This window comes from Lepus europaeus, chromosome 15 (genome assembly GCF_033115175.1).
Source record: "Lepus europaeus isolate LE1 chromosome 15, mLepTim1.pri, whole genome shotgun sequence".
NCBI lineage: Eukaryota > Metazoa > Chordata > Mammalia > Lagomorpha > Leporidae > Lepus > Lepus europaeus.
Window position 1 is genome coordinate 2246235 of NC_084841.1, and position 22045 is coordinate 2268279.

A 22045-nucleotide genomic window follows, 5' to 3' on the forward strand; every position below is an offset into this window, starting at 1 on the left:
AATATTTTGATGAATGTGTCTGTTTAAGTCCTTGGCCCGTTTCTTCACTGGGTTGTTTGTTTTGTTGTTGCGGAGTTTCTTGATCTCTTTGTAGATTCTGGTTATTAATCCTTTATCAGTTGAATTGTTTGCAAATATTTTCTCCCATTCTGTCAGTTGCCTCTACACTTTCCTGAGTGTTTCTTTTGCAGTACAGAAGCTTCTCAATTTGATGGAATCCTGTTTGCTAATTTTGGCTTTGAAAATTAAAAAATAAAACAAAATGAAAAGTTATTTAAATGCCTGCCTGGATGGACAACAAAACACTGGAGTCCACATAGTGAAGATCCTGAGTTTGAAGACAGACCAATAGAAATCTCCTAATATGAAGAATAAAGAAGGAACCACGAGAATAGAAAGTAAACCACGTGGTGCCTGAGAGCAATTTCAATTACTCGATAATTCTTGCAGTTTTAGGCCCAGGGGAAGAGAAGAAGGAAATTTGGATGGAAACAAGTTTAGAAATGGCCCATTTTCTCCAAATTTGGTGGAAATATCAGCCTAGAAATCTGTGACCCCACAAAGAGTAGATGCAAAGGGCAGGGAACCTGGCACAAAGTTCTGTCTGCAAGGAGAGCGTGAACAGCTTCGCAGCAGCCGGAAGACAAGACGTGTGATCCCCAGGGCAGTGGCCAGACAAGCCGCGGCTGCCTCCCCGGGAAAACAAGTGGCAGCAGAATTCTGAAATAAACCCAAAAATGCTGAAGCAAAAGGAAAATCCTCAGGAACTCTTAACTCTCTCTCTATTTTTTTTTTTTTTTTGGACAGGCAGAGTGGACATTGAGAGAGAGAGACAGAGAGAAAAGTCTTCCTTTGCTGTTGGTTCACCCTCCAATGGCCGCCGTGGCGCCGGCCAACTCTATATTCATGCAAGTTGTTGGCAAGTATCGCCAAGTTTTCGCCTGGGAATAGCGGAGAGATTGTGTCACCAGCAGCTCTGCACCATATAGGTTGCTGAAGGCTGGCCAGCGTGCGGCTCACTAGGCTAATCCTCCACCTGTGGTGCTGGCACACCAGGTTCTAGTCCCAGTCAGGGCACTGGATTCTATCCCGGTTGCTCCTCTTCTAGTCCAGCTCTCTGCTGTGGCCCGGGAGTGCAGTGGAGGATGGCCCAGATCCTTGGGCCCTGCACCTGCATGGGAGACCAAGAGAAGCACCTGACTCCTGGCTTCTGATCAGTGCAGCGTGCCAGCCGCAGCGGCCATTGGAGGGTGAACCAATGGAAGGAAGACCTTTCTCTCTGTCTCTCTCTCTCTCACTGTCCACTCTGCCTGTCAAAAAAAGAAATTAAAAAAAAGGTTGCTGAAGGGAATTCTTCAGGCTAAAAACAATGAAAATAGATGGAAACTCAGATCTCCAGGAAGGAGTGGAGGGACCAACATGTGGCAATTTTGTGGGAGAACTTGAAAGTCTGCCTTTTAAAAATATTTGAAGACAAATTTTAAGACAAAAATGATAACACTGTATTGCTTTTTACGAATGGTCGCATGAGTGAATAACACAGGGAAGGAATAAATTATTGAATTTCTTCTATTGTATTTGACTTGGCCCATAGTATCTCTACGTAGAACAGGATAAGCTAAGTATGGAACAGTAATTTGAAAAGGAACCACGGGATGCATGAACATCTGTAGCTACATATTCAGCTGAAGAATTCAGAGACAGTATTGAAAAATATTATAATAATCCAAAAGAAGCCAGAAGAATGGAAAAACACACAAGGCAGCCAGAAAGCCAACAGCTAGGTGAAAAACACGAAATCAACCGCATGGAAGTTCTATTAGTTATAAATGGGATAAACTTCACAACCAAAAGACAGTGATCATCAACTATGAGTAAAATTAGATGAGACTCTTGTTTGCCTTCCAAATAAGACAGAATTGAAATACAATGGCTGAGGGGCTTAGCTCTAGGAATAAGATCAGGAAATTTTAAAGCAATCCTCATGCAATGGTTGCCTAAGAATGTCACTGTGAATATATTTAACATCTGAAAAAAAACTGCCTGAAGATACAAAACACTATCGGGGGTGAGGACCGGCAATCCGTAGTGCTAAAAACACGCAGTTGTAGACTGAGGGGTCACTAGCACAGATGAGCCGACAGCACGTCTCCGTGTGCAGGAAGCAAAGCTGGGAGAACTGACGGGGCAGGGTGGGTCCCCCAGCACAGCGGACACACGACCCCTGCTCCACAATGCACAGAACCCAGATGGAGCGTCCATGATCGTGGGGACGATGAAGCTCCCCCAGCTTCCCGGCCTTCCACAGTCAGCTCAGGACACTGTGCCCGCCAACGACGGAGCACGCGACCCCTCAGCCACTCGAGATCACCCACACGCCGAGCCAGGACATGGGCTCAGTGGACGTCCTGTGACTTCTGGGCTGTGTAGCCGGGCCTCAGGCCCCAGTGGCAGCCAGTCCCCACTATTAACAGCACAATGTCTAGAATATGACATCACCTCCTTAGTCAAGGGAGGAGCCCCAAGACAAACCCAGAACGAGTTCAAACTACGTGATAACGAACATACAAAGCATCAACGCTTGCGGCACTCAGATAGGATGGTGCTGCTGAAAACTTTATAGTAAAATGCTTGTATCGGAAGAGAAGAAATGTTTGTTTATGCAGATCTTCATACAGATCTTTACATATATGAAAGAGGAAAGGGGAGAGCAAATTAGAGCACTAAAATGAAAGACGAGATGCACTTTAGATAGTATAATTAATTGAAAAAGAGTATAATATAATAAACAATCTATGCAACTAAATTTTTTAAAAGATTTATTTATTTATTTGAAAGGTAGAGTTACAGAGAGGCAGAGGCAGAGAGAGAGAGAGGTCTTCCATCCACTGGTTCACTCTCCAATGGCTGGAATGGCCAGAGCCAGGAGCCAGGAGCTTCTTCCAGGTCTCCCACGCGGGTGTAGGGGCCCAAAGACTTGGGCCATCTTCCACTGCTTTCCCAGGTCATAGCAGAGAACTCGATAGGAAGTGGAGGGGCCAGGACTTGAACCAGTGCCTATATGGGATGCCAGCACTGCTGGTGGTGGCTTCACCTGCTATGCCACAGCACCTACATGGGATGCCAGTGTCACAGATGGTGACTTTACCTGCTATGGTACAACGCCAGCCCCCAGACTTATCTCTTGTAAACAGCCTAAAGCTTAGTTGTATTCTTTTTTATTTTTTTTTCAGTGTGCTTGCTTAATTTTTCATACTTATTTTTCATAACTGACAATTTGTTCTATCTGCTCCTGTGATGTCTTTTCCTTACATTCAGGCTTGCTTTGTGTCTTGCCGATGGGGACCCACAGAGAACCAAGCGACAGCTGTGAGAGTATCTGGGGCACACGACGTCTCCCTCCCCCATGCAGGCAGAGCTGCTTCCATCCACATACACCTGTTTCTGTGATTCTACTCAGCCTTTCCTTGCCATCTGGGGTGTCTGAACAGGGTCCCCTCTGCAAGAGGAGGACGTGCCATTTAGGCCTGGGCTCCCAAACCTAGCTCTTCACGGATAGAACCGAGAGTGTAGACACTGCTAGTGATGCAGATTAAAATCCAGGGGATCAAATTCTTTTCTTAAATGTTATTACCTTCCATTTGAATATTGGTAAAACAACTCAAATTGTGTGAGGGTGTTAATCTTTTTAAGGGTGGGGAAATTGTACTTACAGAAGTTACCTGTGTCCAAGTTTCTGTCACCCAGAAATCATGCCATACACACACCAGGCAGCAAAACGAAGGCGTGGAGCCAGGGGCTTCATCACCCGCCGTGCAGCAGCCCGCAGGCACACCGCACACCTGCGTGGGCACACGTGACCCTGCACCTGCTGAGGGAGACCTCCTACTCCATGAAGGGGAAGCAGCCAGGTGCTGAACCGTGCACCCGCCCAGAAGAGAGTCGGAATGTTATTAAGAAAAAACAACAGCGAAAGGTCCCTCCCAGAAACTTGTGGTGTTGGAAAGATGGCTGTGGGGCTGCTCTTCTTGAGCTGACCGTGTTCTGGGAGACAAAAATGGGTCGTTCTGCTTCTTTACGGAACGTGAGCCTTTCCTTCCGTTACACACGGGAGCCCCAGGGCGCTAAGGACGGCACCTGCGACCTCGCAGTAATGAAGGGGCCGGCCCGCCGTGGCTCGTGGAGTGAATCTAATCGCTGTGTGGTGAGGGTGTGGGTGTAAGCAGAAGTGCGCCCTCCCATGCATACACCCCGCACGCGTAAACACTGTTAGCAACGACCGAGCTGCGGTCGACGGTTTTAAATCGGGACAGTTCTGCCTCGTCTCCCGTGACTGTTGGCCTGCGGGAGGACGCTCGCTCGTCCCCGGGCGTGCTCCTGTGTCCCCTTATTCCTTGGGTGCGGGAGCAGTCTCTCCGACTGTGTGCCACCGTCTTTGTGTCCCGCCTTCCTCCTCGACTGCAAGAAGCGATGTTTGTAAATTCGCAGAAAAAAAATTACACATCGGCTTCTTGTTTACCAGTCAGCCTAGTGTAGTCAGTGTATTCTCATCTGTGGATAAAATAAATCACCAAGTATGCATCATTAATGAAGACATATGAAACCTTTCCAATTATGTCAAATTATTAGAATTAAGCAGCTGAGAGAGGGAGGGCAGCCAATAAAGCTGCAATGCGCTAAGTGATTATTAGAGCTGGGTGTGCTCCTTGAAATTTGCTTTGCCGTAATTTCATTAAAAATTCATAACCGTTCCGGCCTCTCCCTGTCCGTGCCAGCGAGGAGCCAAACCGGGTGTGGGAAAGCAGCTCAGAGCGGGTGCACGGTGTCACCGGAGGCAGCAGGCAGTGGAGAACGGTGGTGAGGGACATGCCGGGTCCAGAGACCTGCAAAAAGCTCACAGGAAATGCGTCTTAGGGAGAAAAGCACGCGTGCACCCCAAACATCTGTGCTGGAAGACACTGACCATTCGGGGCATTGCTCGCCGACCTGACCAGCCGGTCTCTCAGGGCTCCGAGTCCTGAGCTGTGGCCTTTTTTCTAGACTCGGCCCATCCCAGCATTAAACGTTAAACTCCTGGAGGTGCCCTACTCTTAGTTCTAATCCCATAATGCCTTGTACGGTGTTTGGGTCAGCGCCGAGTTCTTGGCAGCTATCCTTGGCCACGTGAATGCTACAGGCCGTCTCACGTGTTAGGACGATGTATTCCCGCTGCTGCTCAATGAGTGTGGGAAGTTACATGTGGCCGAGAATCGTAGTCATTATACTTCGTGACAGGTAAACACTCGGTGCAGATAACCCGATACGGCAGGCAGGCCCGAGACGCGTTCTTTCAGGAGGGAGCCTGATTTTATCTCTAGATCTTCATCAATTCATGAATTTCTTTTCTCAGGCCTCAGTGTTGAGTCTGGGAAACCAGTATGGGTTGAATACTTCCAAATCTCTCGCGTGTTCCAGCGTTAAGGAGTATCTGTCAAATTCAAAATCCATTTTGCTGAATATATTATCCTTTTACAAATAAGTCCTTTGTGTGTCTGAGGACAATGTGGCCATGTGTTTTTAATCCATTTAGAGTTAACTTATGAAAATGTTTATTTGTAGGAGCTCTTAGGAGTCCAAGGAGGCTCAAGAATTTGATTTACCAGCAATTTGAAGCTTTTATCTCAGAAAGAACATCTCAATTTGCTAAGGGCAGAGCAACTAGAATCCCTCGTGGCTGAGTTTTCCATTCTTGAATTTCCAAATGTTGTGATATGTTCTAAAAAATGAAATATCCATGGCGATTCTCATCTTAGAACTTGAAAAGCTTTTAAATTTTATAATCAGCAGAGTATACTGATGCCAACCTATGTGTACTCTCCGAGACTTGCGCACTAGCAACACTGAGGTATTAAAAGAACAACTTTATAATTAAATATTATAGTAGACGGTTCTTCTACCTACTTATAACTTTTAAAAATAAGATTTGAAATGTTTGAGTCTAGATTTACCAAAATATCAATTTATACCCAAGGTTACCATAATTGGTACAAACAAAAATTTACTTGGCCAAGATCTGGATTCTTCTGATTGACTTTTTAAAAAAAGATTTAATAATTTGAAAATCAGAGTTACTCAGAGAAAGGAGTGGCAGAGAGAGGTAGAGAGGTAGAGAGGCAGAGAGAGAGAGAGGGAGAGGTCTTCCATCTGCTGGCTCACTCCCCAGTTGGCTGCAACGGCTGGAGCTGCGCTGATCTGAAGCCAGGAGCCAGGAGCTTCTTCTGGGTCTCTCACATGGGTGCAGGGCCATCTTGGACCATCTTCTACTGCTTTCCCAGGCCACAGCAGAGAGCTGGATTGGAAGTGGAGCAGCCGGGACTCGAACTGGCGCCCATATGGGATGCCTGCACTGCAGGTGGCGGCTTTACCCACTATGCCACAGCACCGCCCCCCTGATTGGCTTTTGTCTTGGTTTAAAATGTGCTGCCACAACGGGTTCTGCAGAACAGGAGACGCCTAAGCGACATGGAGAGTAAAAGGAAGAGAACAGCACTAACCTCCGTCGCGGGTTCAGCATCCTGAACAAATATCAATGTCCCATCGAACCCCTGGGAAGTTCCAATGAGAGCAGGAAGCGCCCAGTGCTCACTAGCAGGACGTTCACCTGATCCTCGTGTACGTCCTGCTCGGGGGTTTTCTTTCTCAGGCTCTGGGAGTAGCGGACAGAATCGTGTCAAAGCGTCATCCAAGGGCCCTGCTCCAGGGCCTCCCATGGTGTGCCCTGAGAAAATCAGCGACTCTCCCACGCCTGCAAGTCGTCACAGCGATTTCCAAGGCCAAGCTTTGTTTTTGAACACCCTGAGGTCACAGCTCAGACTTGCCTGAGTCTCGGCTTTGCGACCTCACGTTCCCAGAGGAGGCAGGGACCTGTATCACGTTCCTTCTCTGTCTTTTTCTTTTATAAAAGATTTACTTATTCATTTGAAAGGCAGAGTTACTGAGAGGCAGAGTTACACAGAGAAAGAGAGAGATAGAGAGAGAGAGAGAGAGAGAGAGAGAGAGAGCTCTTCCATCTGCTGGTTCACTCCCCCAAATGGCCGCAAAGGCCGGAGCTGCGTTGATCCAAAGCCAGGAGGAGCCAGGAGCTTCTTCCAGGTCTCCCGTGTGGGTGCAGGGGCCCAAGGACCTGGGCCATCTTCTACTGCTTTCCCAAACCACAGCAGAGAGCTGGATCGGAAGTGGAGCAGCCGGGACTTGGCACCCATATGGGATGCTGGCATGGAAGGTGGCGGCTTTACCCGCTACGCCACAGTGCCAACCCCCCCTCCCCGTTACCTTCCTTTCATCCATGATGGAGGAGCAGCTGGGATCTCATTGCCTTCCGTCTCCCACCAAGCATTATTGTATCTAATGTATTTGAAAGGCAGAGAGAGAGAGAGATAGGGGTCTTCCGTCCTCTGGCTCACTTCTCAGCTGCTACGGCTGGATGGGCTATTCTCTGCTGCCGCTCCAGGCACATTGGCAGGGCGCTGCACTCAGGAGCCAGGGGTGGGTGTTGGACTCCGGTTCTCCAGTACGGAACATGGCACCCTAGCAACTGTGCAAAGCCCTTGTGTGCGCCTCGGTAACCCCCCGGCACAGAGGGCCTTCTGTGTGCCTGTGTGGTCCGCGCCGAGCCCCCTCCGCCCTGCCTTTCCTCTCGGTGCGGTGTCTCGGCAGAGCTGGAGACGGCCTCTCTGCACAGTGCTGCTCTGTCCGCACACTGGCGAGGCCAGCGCAGGCCCTGGGCTCCAATCAGCACTGGGCAGTGCCACACACTCTGTCTCCAGCCCCCTCCGTCTTGCCCGGCGACTTCCCCACGGGTGAACATGGACATCGCAGAGGCCCCCTTGCAAAAGGCAGCCGCCTGCCCCCGCTCTCTCCCCATCGATCCCGTCTGCTCTTCTCTTCCCTCCAGCCCCTGGATCTCGGCCCGTAGCCCTGGGCGTGTGATGGCTCCCGTGCCCAGAAGCGCTCCCAGCGCCCAGCCCCACTCTCCATCTGAGGAGTCTCCGTGCGCTTGTCATTCAGGCGAGCGTGCTGCTGCCACACTGTGCGCACTGCCTGCCTTCCCAGGCACCTGTGCAGGGTCCACCTGTCAGGGTAAGGGCTCCATTCAGTGCACAGCCCCAGCACCAAGGCCAGGAGCCCTGACAACAAGGCTTGCTCCTGCTCACCCTGAGCTCCGTCAAGGGAAGCTGTGATGGTGTTGATGGGTCCTTAATCACGCATCAGGCAGATGGGAACTTTGGGGTGGGTTGTGAATGAGGGAAGCCGGGGGGGGGTCTCCTGGAGGTTAGCCGCCGGCCGGCTCCCCTGCTGCGGTGCACCTGTCCCTGGAGCACACGGTCAGACGATTCGACACGCATTACCACGTGGCCAGGGTTCACACAGCAGTCCTCCGTCCCGAGCTGCCGCTGGGGCTGCCGCAGAGCCCACAGCTCCGTCCTTTGCAGGTTGCTCGTCCGAGCCTTCACCGAGGTCTTCCTCGCGTTCCGGGGCTGCCCTTCCTTCCAGAGTGTTCTGGTGCTTGTCGGCTATAACCACGCGACCTGGTTCTCTGAGGTCTCAGATTCACCTGCCCGGCTTTGATTTCTCCCTGAGCATCTCTGCCCGGATTACGGACCATCTCTCCTTATCAGTCGTGGAAAGCGGGGGCTCTGCTCCTCCTTGCAAAGCCGTGCTGCTCCTCCTGGGTTCCTGGCACACAGACGGCACCCACGCTGAGGCACAAACCCGCCCCTGCCTTCCAGTCTGCACGAAGGGCGCTGAATCCCTGCCGTCGCGCCTCTCAGAACTCCATTCCCAGCGCTGCCCCAACTACGCCATCTCAGGTTGGACATCAGCCCCACCCCCACTCTCCCTCCCTGTGCTCTGTCACCAACCCAGTGCTCCTCGGCCGCCCTCCCAGGCCACCCCGGTTCCGCCTCCAGCCCTCCCTCCTGGTCCCTCCTGCCTGTCCTCTCTTTGCCTAACCATCCTGCAAGGGTCCGTCAAACCCACGTCACTCAAGGGTCTGTGACGGCCTCGACCCACGCAAGCAAACACGTGTGCCACCCCCTCTCCTCTCTCCTCCGAGCCTGTCTCAAACGCAGCTAAGGAGATCTTCCGTCGAAATGAGGAGGGCTGCTCACTCTATAATTAATTATCATTTTGTCTATAAAATGCTGAAATGGACAACGGATCTTGTGTTCACTGGAGTTACTACTACCGGCTACTGAATTAGCGTCACGGAGCTGAGTGATTGCTTTAATCTGCTCTAATATCTTCCAGATAAAACCGTTCATTTGCAGAATTTAATGTTGTTTTAATGTTTTATAATAGCCGGGTAAATAGGTTTCAGAGGACTTAACAGGCACCAAGAACATTCTGTTCGGTTTTCTGCTCCTATTAACATCTTCCTAGTTAACTCGATGTTGCATTATGTATCCTGGTCAGCTAGGCCGCTGCTTGGGCCGCCTCCATCCCATACCACAGTGCCTGGGATCAAGCCCGGGCATCCAGTTTCTGATCCAGCTCCTTGCTGGTGTGCAGCCTGGAGACAGCAGACGATGGCTCATGGACTCGGGTCCCTACAACCCACCTGGGAGACCAGGATGGAGGTCCTGGTCCCTGGCTGAGGCCTGGCCCTGCCCTGGCTGCTGTGGGCACTTGGAGAATGAACCAGCAGATGCAAGACGCCTCTCTCTCTCTCACACACACCCTCTCTCTGCCTTTCAAACTGATAAATAAACTTTAACACTGTGCACTCAGGTTTGGACACCCCGACACTTGCAATAGTTGATGAAGCCTGTTCAAAACTTTTAAGGGACTAAATGAATTATTTCTGTAGAGGTCTCCGGATTTTGCAAAATGTTTTGAGTCATGTGTGACATACTCAAGCACACGCAAGCTTATACGATACGGTCTCCAGCACAGAGGCAGCCGGAAGTTCCTCCCTCTCAGGAGGGGAGAGAGGGGCCCACAGGAGGCCCGTGTGCCGTGTTGGTCAGAGCATGGAGCCCGCTGTCCTGGGGACTTGGGCCTGAGTCCTGCGATCTGAGTGAGGGCCTTAATGGCTCCTAGTCTGTTATCTCATGGGGAAACTGAGCAGTCACGCTGGCCCTGTGCACGGTGTTGTGTGGTGCAAAATTAATGCTGCTGCCTGGCGGCTGGCAGAACTCCTACTCATAAGGGAGTCCGCAGTGGTGAGTCTTATTAATCAGAATTCTTGGGGCCTGCACTGTGGCATAGTAGGCTAGGCCTCCACCTGCAGTGCCAGCACCCCATGTGGGCGCCACTTCGTGTCCCGGCTGCTCCTCTTCTGATCCCGCTCTCTGCTATGGCCAGGGAGAGCAGTGGAAGATGGCCTGAGTGCTTGGGCCCCTGTACCTGTGTGGGGAGTTCCTGGCTCCTGGCTTTGGATCGGCCCAGCTCCTGCTGTGGTGGCCATCTGGGGAGTGAACCAGCGGATGGAAGATCTTTCTCTTTGTCTCTGCCTCTGTCTGCGGCTCTACCTCTCAAATGAATGGACAAAATCTTTAAAAAAAAGAATTCTTGTCGTCTATTGTCTGGTCTTCCTTATACATGGAGGATGTAAAGTTTCTAAAAGGGATGATTGACGTCTCATCACATATGTTGATTGCTTTTCAGTTTGGAGAGATGTAAGACAGCTGAAATCTTTCACTTGATGTCCATTAAAAGCACCAAGAGTATATTTTAATACAATTCTAAACATCGTGAAATCATTATTGCTTCATTCATCCCTCTTATTTTTTTACATTTATTTTATTTTTATTTATTGAAACCAGGCACCCAAACAAATCAATTTTTCAAAATATCCACCTGGGTAATATTTAACTAACTTCCTAAACACTTCTTCCTGTAACAGCAAATCGAGAGAGTGCTGAATGGACCGTTGGGAAGGCCTGGTTTGTCTCACAGACCAGAATTTAAACGCTGACCTTGGCCTCACGACCCCGTGTCCGTGGGGATTTGCTGATTGCGTGGACGATGCTGATGTCTCCAGGAGCTTCCTGTCTCCAAAACCCCGAACGGGAGCCGAGCTGCTCAGACCCGGCCGGGGCCGGCTTTCTCCAGCTGGCTCCCCGGTTCCCACGCCGTGCCGAGGTCAGCCCTGCCCTTTGGAGCTGCTTCAACCCCCTCTTCCTTGCTGGTGCGATGTATTTCCTCTTTGTTCTTCACGTTGTCTTGCTCCTTTTCCAAGCTGGGTGCTGTCTGTGGAGCATCTTCTGAAGGGAGCACCTTGTTCACAAGTGGTTTCTGGGAAAGCTGCCCTGGGCCCCGCTCACTGGAAAGGCCGCTGAAGGTGGGGTGCGTGTTGCACCTGTCGGCGAGAGCAGGGCTTTGCTGAGAGGGGCTGGGGCCAAACCTCCCCGGGGCCCACACACAGCCCCACGGGGCAGGAGCAGCCCCGCTGCTAAGCAAAAGGAACGGCTCCTTGTTCGAGAATCGCGTGTTCCGGCACCAAACGGATTCTCAGGTCTTCAGACCTGAGACGTCAGCTCAGGGTCTCCCGAGCGCAGGTGAGCCTGGAGTCGTGGCTCTCGTGTGCTGCTCTGGAGCAGGGGAGGAGAGAACAGAGCAGGAGGGTGAGAAAAGCTGGGGAAGGGAATGACAGAAACTGAATTTTGGCAAAAGAGGGGAGCCGGGGCGTGACCCATTAATTAACATCATGCACATCAGGGAACTTCCCTGGGCAAAGTCACCTGCAACCCTGACGATGCACACGAGCCCCCGACTGTGATGGCGCCACTGATCTGGCGCTGGGAGGCTGGTGCACCGCAGTAGCACACAGAACCCCACAGCCCCAGGCAGCCCCCATGGGCCCACGGCTCAGGATGGAAAGGTGGCGCCAGGCCAGCGGGGCAGCAGCGCCTCGGCTGAGGTCCGCAGGTGCAGGTCAGGCGCCGCTCAGCGGTCGCAGAAGGAGGAGTCCCAGTGCCTCACCGCTGATGCTGACCCGTGTGCACCTGGACCTCAGCGCTGGGGCGTTGGCGCTGTCGTGCCCAGTGCTGCCTCTGAGAGCACTGTGGTGATGTGCTGAGCAAGTCGGGCACGCGGTGCACCCCCGGCCGCGGTCACCTTGCTGCTCTCTTCCTCTCCAAGCACACTGGCAAAGTCTCCGTGTGGTGGAACCAGCCCTTGTGTTTTGCTGTTTGAATGCCTGCGAAGGGTCCTGGCAGGGGCCACTCTCTCCATGGTGCCATCTTGATGAAACTGTCCCCTTACTGTCTGTGTTTATAAGTTTCCTGTTAAAAATGATGCTATACTCCTGCCTCAGAATCAACCCTTGGGGCATTCGGATCTGGCTAAAAGGTCCATGAGAGTCTCACAGGCATGGAAAGCCATGACACGATGGCAAAAAACAATCTAAATGAAAGACCCTGGTGAACAAGACCCCAGCAGAAGGAACAGGCCATCAAGGAGAGAGGCGCCTTTCTCTGAAGGGAGGAAGGAACCTCCACTGTGACACGGCCTTGACTAAACAAGTTCAGAGTCGGTGAACTCAAGGGACTTCCATAGCCTAGACAGCTCATAGCAAGAGTCTCGGGTGATTGCTGACATCACAAATAAGAGTGCCAATTGTTAAATCAACAACGGGAGTCACTAGGTACATGCTCCCCACACAGGATCTCTGTCCTTAATGTGTTTTACTATGAAACTTAAAAACAACACTACTAGTCGAACAATACCCTATACCTTGTGCGGTTGTGTGAATGCAGCCTGTTGAAATCCTTGCTTAGTATATACTAAGTTGATCTTCAGTATATGAAGGTAATTGAAAATGAAACTCGATAAAGGGCGGGATGGCAGAGGGAGAGGGGAGGGCCACGGGAGGGAGGGAGGTTGGGGGGGAAGCCACAACAATACAAAAGTTACACGTTGTAAATTCACGTTTATGAAATAAAAAATAAAAAAGCAATATATAAAAAAAAGGATGCTATAAAATAAGGGACTTCAAAAACATCACAGAGAATGAATGTCAGAAGAAAACTTTGTAGCTCGGTAGACTTTTTTTAATTCCATGTTCCCATAAACCTTTTGAAACAGCCTGAGAGAATGAATGAGCTCCTGACTTGGTTGTTTGCGCTGAGTCTATGCTATAGTGAAATGAAAGAACATGACCAGGTACACGCTTCCGGACACACTGATGAGCTGCACAGTTCTCTCACACCAGTCACCTCTGAAAGTGCATCGGCAAAGCCTTCCAGCACTGAGTCCTACAGTGTTCACAGTTAACGACTGATGCGCTGAAAGACAATGTAATTTGGTGTGTTTCACTGAGAGAGACATCGGACTCTCAAGGTTATTAATCAGGCTTTTACTTTGTCTTTTATCAAGTTTACATATAAAGTGTATTTTCCCAGGCTGTAGCTTCAGTGAGGGTCATGCACCCACAGCGTCCGTACATTAAGAATGTTGCTTGTTGTCATCACTGCACCCGAGCTCCCCCACAGGCTTTTTCCCTGCTGTGGATTCGTGGTGGCCTCACAGCTTTTCAGATGGAGTCACCGCAGTCCCCGGCACGTTTAGCTGCTTAGCAAGTGTGTTCTCCACAGAGGACACCGTGACTGCGCTCATCGTGCTTGGGTGACTGAACTTCCAGCTCCAGCTCCATAACTTAATTGAATTCACTTGTTTTTTAACATGAGACAAAATCTCTTTAATAAAACAGTGCGTTTTAAATGTCTTCATTTTTGTCTACTTGAAAGGCAGAGCTAAAGTTAGAGAGAGAGAGGAGAGGACACATCTCAAACTCCCACAACAGCCGGGCTGCCCCAGGTTGGAGCCAGGAGCTCAGGGACCCCATGTGCATCCCCACGTGGGTGCCAGGGGCCAAGACTTGAGCCACCACCTGCTGCCTCCCAGGATGCATCAGCAGGCAGCTGGGTGGGAAGCAGAAGATGGGGCGCCCCAGGACCTCACGATCCCAACGCGTTCTCCTAAATGAAGTACCCGAGTCACCAGGTGGCTCGAGAGCCTCGGACCTCCCCGAGTGCCGGCACAGTGCAGAGCCCTGCCGTTGGGGTGGCCTCTCACCCAAACGCGCCTTCTCAGCAGGAGAGCCCCGCCCATAAGCTGATGGAAGGGTGGATGAGGAGGACGGGGACGAGCTCGTAGCTACAGAAGCAGCTGCTTACACACACGGTGCTGCCGGTGTACCACTCGGTGTGCGGGCAGATGGAGACGCACAGCAACTGTGCTGGAGGCCCCGGCGCAGGAGCTCCGTCCTCGTGTGGGGCAGAGAAAGGGGTCTTCAGGTAGCCCCCACCAGAAACCCCTAGACTGGGAGTTATCTCCCCTGCCTTCCACCTGCTGCGGTTTTGGTCTATGGCTGCTCGTCCCCCTCCCTCCTGCATATGACTGTGACGTCCATTAGACTTTCTAACAGTTCTTTACACTTTCTGTTCTATCAAAGCAGCCAGACACCGAGCTGGGTCTGCAGCAGAGGGAAGATGACCCTGTTCTTCCTACCACGGGGTGATCACGGTTTTCTGAATGAGCCAAACAGCCCTGATGGCCCAGGAAGCGTGACAAGCCATTGCTGCTCATACGAGAGCTACCGCAGGTGCCACTGCCTGGAGTGGGTTTGCGGAAGCATCCATCTGTGAGGCCAGCGACACTCAGGCCACCCGCTGCCGCGCCTCCGCTGGCCCGTGGGAGCACCTCCAACCCCTGCCCGGAAGGGGCCATGCTGTGGCGACATTCCTACTGCTGCCCCAGGATCTGGGGTTGTGGCAGAGAGCCTCTCCCTCCGGCTGCTCTGGAGAACTTGGCCCAGCGGCTGGTGGGTCCCCCACCACCTGTCTGATTCCCACCCCGGGGTGCTGATGGAGTCACAGGCACCCCCATGCCAGTCACCCTGGAACCTCAGACTGCTCAAGCCGGAGAGCTGGAATCCAGGTCTGAGCTGCGACCTGCAAAGTCCCACGGGTTTTCAGGCAAGGGAACAGGAAACCCTTCAAACACACAAGGATTCAGAAACGATTTTTTAAATAGTTTGTGATAAATTCTGAGAGCACAGTGCTGACTACTAATTAGCTCCCACTGACCACGGGAGGGGTAAAGATAGAAACTCGGGCTCTGCGGCTTCCCTGAGCTGGCGTTAAACGTGCACAGTGCGTGCCTCATCACCCGTTATTCTCTGGTGCCTAAGTGAGCTCTGTCGTGAACACAGCATGAGTGGGAGATCCACAGCCACGCCCACTGGTGAGGATGGCGTGGGGACATGAGGCTGCGTTTAAGGCGTATTTTACCTCGTCATCTTCCTTGAGACCTTAAAGGAAATACCTGCCGATTCTAAGATCCATCAGTAAAGCTCCTCTTGTTATTTTATAAGCAAAACAGAAGAGCTGGCGGGGATTCTTCCTCTCTTCCTGTGTCTTTCCCGCTAGGCTCTTGGTCAAAACCCACGGTGGACCCTTGTCGGCTGCTGTTTGTGCATCTCTGCGGACGATCTGTGCAGCACTGCTGATGGGCGGACTTCTGCTCCTGGGCTTGGAGATGCGAGCATCAGAGACCCCGTGAGCTCCGTCGGCCTCTGCTCCTGGGTACCGGGACTTAGAGGCGCTCGTGCAGGGCGCCCGTCTGCACCGTACGGGTGAGGATGAGGGACCCGCGGCAAACTGTCAAACCATAGAAACGGACACGCGGCACTCAGGCCACTCAGCTGAACGGACTTCTGCGTGGAGCTGGGACGGCACGCGGCTCCCAAACCGTCGTAGCTACAACGTGTCAGCAGTGGGAAAGACTCGGTGTCTGAACACGCTGACCGGAGCTCAGGCCACTCGAGTCTCCTGATTACAGGAGATTCTATATGGAATTCCATATGGAAACACGGCGAGGGGCCCGGACACAGCGTGGACATCCTCACCACGGAGCAGTGACAGATCTGGAGGTACGCCCCACCCCTCAGGGACGCCACTGTCACCTTTCTTAGCAAAGTCACAGCCTGGTCCACCCCAGAGGGAGGGGTGGCAAGGAGCAGCTGGTGCTTGGGGTGAGACAGCTTTAAAAAGGGGGGTAACTGCTGTCCAATAACAGCCAAGCCTCCCTCCTGGATGGACGTGCCGCGGTCAGAGTCTCAGCCGGAAGAGGCAGCTTCCAACAGTTCAGCCCCTCTGTGGCTCCTACACGGAGGATCCACGACACCTGCAGATAAACGGAGCTGAAGAAACCCCTGCCCGTTGGTCCCGACTGTCAGGCAGCTGAGGGCTTCGCTCACGAGGCAGGAAGAGCACTGGTGTCAGATGGGGTCCCTGCTCCTCCTGGAAGCTCAGCTGTGGCAGCTGGCGGGAGGCGTCTCCAGGGGCCCAGCCACACACCCAGCCCTGGACAGCTCTGCAGGGGACCGGGGAAGCCACTCCATCGTCCACAGCCCAGGAACTCGCCGTTACCCCTTCCAAAGTGTGAGTGAAGGCAGTAATTCCTATCTACATGTTCCACAGAGAAAATGTGTTTACTCTTTCATTAGGACAGAATTAATAGCGTAATCTGTGTGTGTGCCTGTGTGTGCAAATAAACACACCCATAGCATGTGGAGCTGTTCCTAAGAAACATCATTTAAATGCAAATGGCTGGTACTGGTTTGCAGATAATTCTAGAATGAGTAATAGCTGTCATAGAAAAAATATACAAAAATATACATCTCCCTTATGCATTTTACAACTCGTGATAATTAAGGTGTGCATGTAATTTGGGTTTCCATTGGATGATATTTTTCTTGTGATTTCTGTTATTAAACACCTGCTGTAATTTGGAGTGGGTTAATTGGATAGTAATTTATTTCAGACCTCTTGAGTCCCAAAAGTGATGCTGAGGTTCTGTGTGAAGAGGGGGCGCACGTAGTGAGGCAGCAGGGACGCGGCGGGGATGGTGTGCAGTGGGGAGGGTGCAGTGGGGAGAGCGCATAGTGAGGCAGCAGGGACGTGGTGGGGAGGGCGCGTAGTGGGGCAGAGGGACGTGGTGGGGAGGTGCGTAGTAGGGCAGCAGGGACGTGGTGGGGAGGGCGTGTAGTGGGGCAGAGGGACGCGGTGGGGAGGGCGCGTGGTGGGGCAGAGGGACGCGGTGGGGAGGGCGCGTGGTGGGGCAGAGAGACGCGGTGGGGAGGGCGCGTGGTGGGGCAGAGGGACGCGGTGGGGAGGGCGCGTAGTGGGGCAGAGGGACACGGTGGGGAGGGCGCGTAGTGGGGCAGAGGGACGCGGTGGGGAGGGCGCGTAGTGGGGCAGAGGGACGCGGTGGGGAGGGCGCGTAGTGGGGCAGAGGGACGTGGTGGGGAGGGCGCGTGGTGGGGCAGAGGGACGCAGTGGGGCCAGGATCCTGCCCAGCGCCCTCAGCAGTCGCCTGTCAATGCACAGGAGTGCATCAGCTGTCACCAGCAGACCCAGCACTGGCGTGACGACACCGTGCAGGAGTTAGTGAGCGACGTCCACGCGCAGGCTGCCTCGGAAGGTGCCTTAGGAACCTGGCGCCCACGCAGCCTGGACCCAGCATGGACCCTGTTAGCCAAACCCCTTCTCCAGGACGGCTGGGTGGAACGCAGCCCACTCTGACCCACCCACAGGCAGTGGTGCAGCCACGGAGCGTGGGCCCCATGTTCTTCTCTGCCGTGGTGCAGGTTCTGTGCCTCATGTTTCTTTCCAGGACACGTGAGCCTCCCGAGCCATCGGGTGGGGGGGTTTAAGCTCGTCACGGGGAGGAGGGGGTGTCGGAGAGCCGTTCTTTAATGACGCACACACTTCTCAGAGGGTCACGGACGTGGTAGCTGTCACCCTCCCAGCATTGTAAAGAGCACTGATTTGTGTAACACGCTGTGTACAAACACCCACACACGCACAGAATCTCCCCCGATCAAACAGTGGATTGGGTGCTGGCTGCTTACGGCTTCAGTTTGCCTTGGTTTCAACGTCAAAATAAATTAGGAGATAGCTTCACCCGCCAATATTTAAAAACGTATTTGTACCCCTTGTGCGTCTTGTTAAGTCCCGGGAAAGACAGCTCAAGTATGTCTGCGATGTTTGTATTATACAAACAAATGATCAGACTAGATCTTACGGATGAGGTTTTAAAAACACGAACCGGGGTGCTCTCTGCCGACTGCCAACGAAAGGCTCCAAGGCGAAAACTTTCGGAGAAAACTCACTCCGCCTCCACTGCCAGGGACACTGGTGCTGCCTCGGAAAGCAAGTGAGGCTGGAAGGCCGCGGCTGCTCAGCGGCACCCGAGCGAGCGGGGGTCCCGGATGGGATGGAGGACAGGGAGGTTTCAGACTTAGCCAGGCTCAGGTCGCAGCTCCCAGGCTCTGGCAAACTGCGACGCTGGGGCTGGTACAAGCCAGGAGGGCGCCCCCTGGCCAGGCAGGGGCCGGGGGTAGCTCAGCTCCAATGCCAGCTATGCACCAGGCCCAAGCAGGTGGCCAGAGTTTCACTTCATTTTTGAATGTTTGTTAAGAACTCTGGCTTTGTCTGCCTGAAAGCAGGATGGTGCCCCAAGGCTCCGCCAAGGGGGAGCAGCCTTTGGCTCTCTGGGCTCCACTGCTTGACCCTTGACACATTTCTGCCAGCTGAGACCCCTCGGAGCTTCCGGGGCAGGTGTGGCAGCAGCGGGGACCACGGGAGCTGGGTCAGGTGAGCTCCGTGCTTGGGGTCGACGCTGGACATTCAGGTCCCCCCATTTCTCTCTTCTCGTCTGTCAGCCAGGCTTGCTACACTAGCATGAACAACTGCTTCCCAGGGATGGTTTCTATCCTGGAAAACTCCACAGCGATGGGGCCGTGGCGAGGGGACGGTGCAGGGGAGGAGTGCAGCATGCGCAGGGGAGCGCGTCCCTGTGTGCTGCCTGCCTTGTCCCTAACCCCTCCTCTCTGCTGCGGCGTCCGCCACTCTCCACTCCACGCTGGCCTATTCCACTGCGTTCTACTTGGCTCTGCTCTCTGAACCCTACTCCTACTCCTAGTCCTACTCCTAGTCCTAGTCCTAGTCCTAGTACTACTCCTAGTCCTACTCCTAGTCCTAGTCCTAGTCCTAGTCCTACCCCTACTCCTACTCCTAGTCCTACTCCTACCCCTACTCCTATTCCTAGTCCTAGTCCTACCCCTACTCCTACTCCTAGTCCTAGTACTACTCCTAGTCCTACTCCTACCCCTACTCCTACTCCTAGTCCTACTCCTACCCCTAGTCCTAGTCCTACTCCTACTCCTACCCCTAATCCTAGTCCTAGTCTTAGTCCTAGTCCTACTCTTACTCCTACTCCTAGTCCTAGTCCTACTCCTACTCCTAGTCCTAGTCCTACTCCTAGTCCTAGTCCTACTCCTACTCCTACCCCTACTCCTAGTCCTAGTCTTAGTCCTAGTCCTACTCCTACTCCTACTCCTAGTCCTACTCCTACTCCTACTCCTAGTCCATTCCATTCCATTCCATCCCAGTCCAGTCCAGTCCAGTCCATCCCATTCCATCCCAGTCCAGTCCAGTCCAGTCCATCCCATTCTATCCCAGTCCAGTCCAGTCCAGTCCATCCCATTCCATCCCAGTCCAGTCCAGTCCAGTCCATCCCATTCCATCCCAGTCCAGTCCAGTCCAGTCCTATCTCAGCCTGTCGTCTTCTATTGTAGTCTATCCTATGCTACTCCATGCTGTTCTGTTCTACCCTATTTCTATTCTATTTTATTTGATTCTATCGTATTCTCTTCTACTATACCCTGCCCTACTCTTTTCCAGCCCGCCCTATCCTATGCTACTCTAGTCTGGTCTAGTCTAGTCTAGTCTAGTCTGTCCCCTACCCTTCTCTCCCAATGCTTGCTCCCTTGCGTGCCTGTCCATCCTGTAGTCGTTCAGCCACCAATAACGCGTCAGTCGAGGACAGCAGGGCTGAATCGATTTCTAACTGTCCTGTGATGGCTCCTTGCATGCAAGAGCTCGGGTGGAAATCACCCTCTGGGGCAAGCATGTGCCCGAGTTCTCTGTTTCCACCCCATGTGGGTTCTTGGCACGCAAAGCCGGGTGGCCCAGGATGCTTCTCCAGGGTGTCCCATCACAGGGGACCCCTTGGGCTCACTCATGGTTCAGCCTGGGCCAGTGGGGCAGAGCACTTGCGAGCACACAGACAGCACCTTCAGATCCCGGTGCTTCCCAGGGATGGCTGGGGCCTTTTGTGGAAGTGAGACGGACGCCTGCCCCACAGGACCGTCCCCACAAAGGATGAGCCAGGCTTCCTGGAGCGAGCCTGAGCTTGGTCGCCCTGAGCAAATGGGCCCCTTGGTTTGGGCACACAGCCGACACGGGACCAGTTTGGGGCAAGGCTGCTGCAGGAGAGGGACGGAGAAATCATTGGGTTTTGTGTGGATCCTGTATGTCTGCAAGGAGACAAATCCTTGTGACATTTGTAACCCAGGTTTCTGACTGTTTATACAAGAAAACGTAAAGGAAGCTCATCCTGTAAAGCTAAGACCGAGAAGGGGCAAAACCGCCCCTCTCTTGATTGAAACTGTGTCTGTAAGTGCTTTGGAATGCACACTACGACAAAGTTTAGGTGTTAAAGTCTAGGTGTTACCAGGATAGCAGAACAGGAGAACTTGCAGCATCTGCTCTATCTGCCTTAGATGACGTGAGTATGTGATGAAGAGTTTTCCACGCACGTATCCAGCGTCCCCTCTGGACTCTACAGAGGGCTTGGCCGTGCTCACGCCTGGGGAAGGACCCCACCTCTGCTGAGGCCGAGTGAGACTGGACAAGGCAAGGGGGCGGTGCAGAGCGAACCGGTGCCCAGCCACCTGACCCAGCACTGCCTGAGAGATTTTCTCTCTGGTGCTTTTACGCATAGCTCCCCAGCGTTCGCCAGCAGTCACGAGGTCGGTGGGTTCCTGGAGTGCACAACGAGCCGTGACCGCTGAAGATATTTGAAACTGTCAGCAAAGATCACCACCCCTCCATGAAGAAACGACGAGGCTCCAGGAGGAAGAACCCCGCCTGCTCTCTGGGTGACCTCTCCCTAGAGAGAAATGCGCCGAGCGTGTCCCACTCCTTGTCAGAAACCAGCAGTGGTTTTGCCAACTCAAATATCAAACCCAGACTTCCTCTGTCCACAAAAGTCACTAGAAACTTCCCCAGCAGGCAGCTCCCATAGAGGCCTCATCGAACCCTGGAGATGGGAAACCCTCACTGTGAAGACAGAGGGAGTCCTCTGGCTTTCTGGGAAGATGCATGGGCCGGTTCCAGGACAGAGCCGACAGGAGAGAGGACAGTGTGGGTGCCTGCCCCATCTCCTTCCCACCCAGCGCCCCGGCCCAGCCTGTCCATGCATCCTGTGCCCCGGAGCCAGGAAGCGGATCAGCCGCAGGTTGCAGCCAGGTCGCCCCGTTTGTGGTTTGTGTGTGTTCAGCGATGGCATTGCCACCTGCCAGCTCCAGCAACAGCGCCTGACTTGGGAGGCAGGTGCTGCCGGCCCAGAAAAATAACAGAGATTCACCACTTCCAGCAGCGTTTTTTTTTTCAAAAGATTTATTTATTTATTTATTTATTTCAAAGTCAGAGTTACACAGAGAGAGAAGGAGAGGCAGAGAGAGAGAGAGAGGTCTTCCATCCACTGGTTCACTCCCCAATTGGCTGGAGTTGCACCAATCTGAAGCCAGGAGCCAGGAGCCTCCTCTGGGTCTCCCACACAGGTGCAGGGGCCCGAGGACTTGGGCCATCTTCCACTGCTTTCCCAGGCCATAGCAGAGAGCTGAATCAGAAGTGGAGTAGCCGGGACTTGAGCCAGCACCCATATGGGATGCTGGCACTGCAGGCGGTGGCTTTTCCGGCTACACCACAGCGCCGGCCTCTTCCAGTGGCTTTGGAAGCGCCTGTTCGTGTGAATGGAGAATGTGTTTCCACTCCGCTCTTCCTGCCTCTGAGGACGCGGTGCCGGGCCGGGTGTGGCCTCTCCGTGTTCACTGTGGCCTTTCACTGTCATCGGGCCCCCTCCGGAGTGGACGGCCTGGCTGCCGGCACGTGCACTGGGACGGGGCCTGGATTCGCTGGGATCAAGCAGA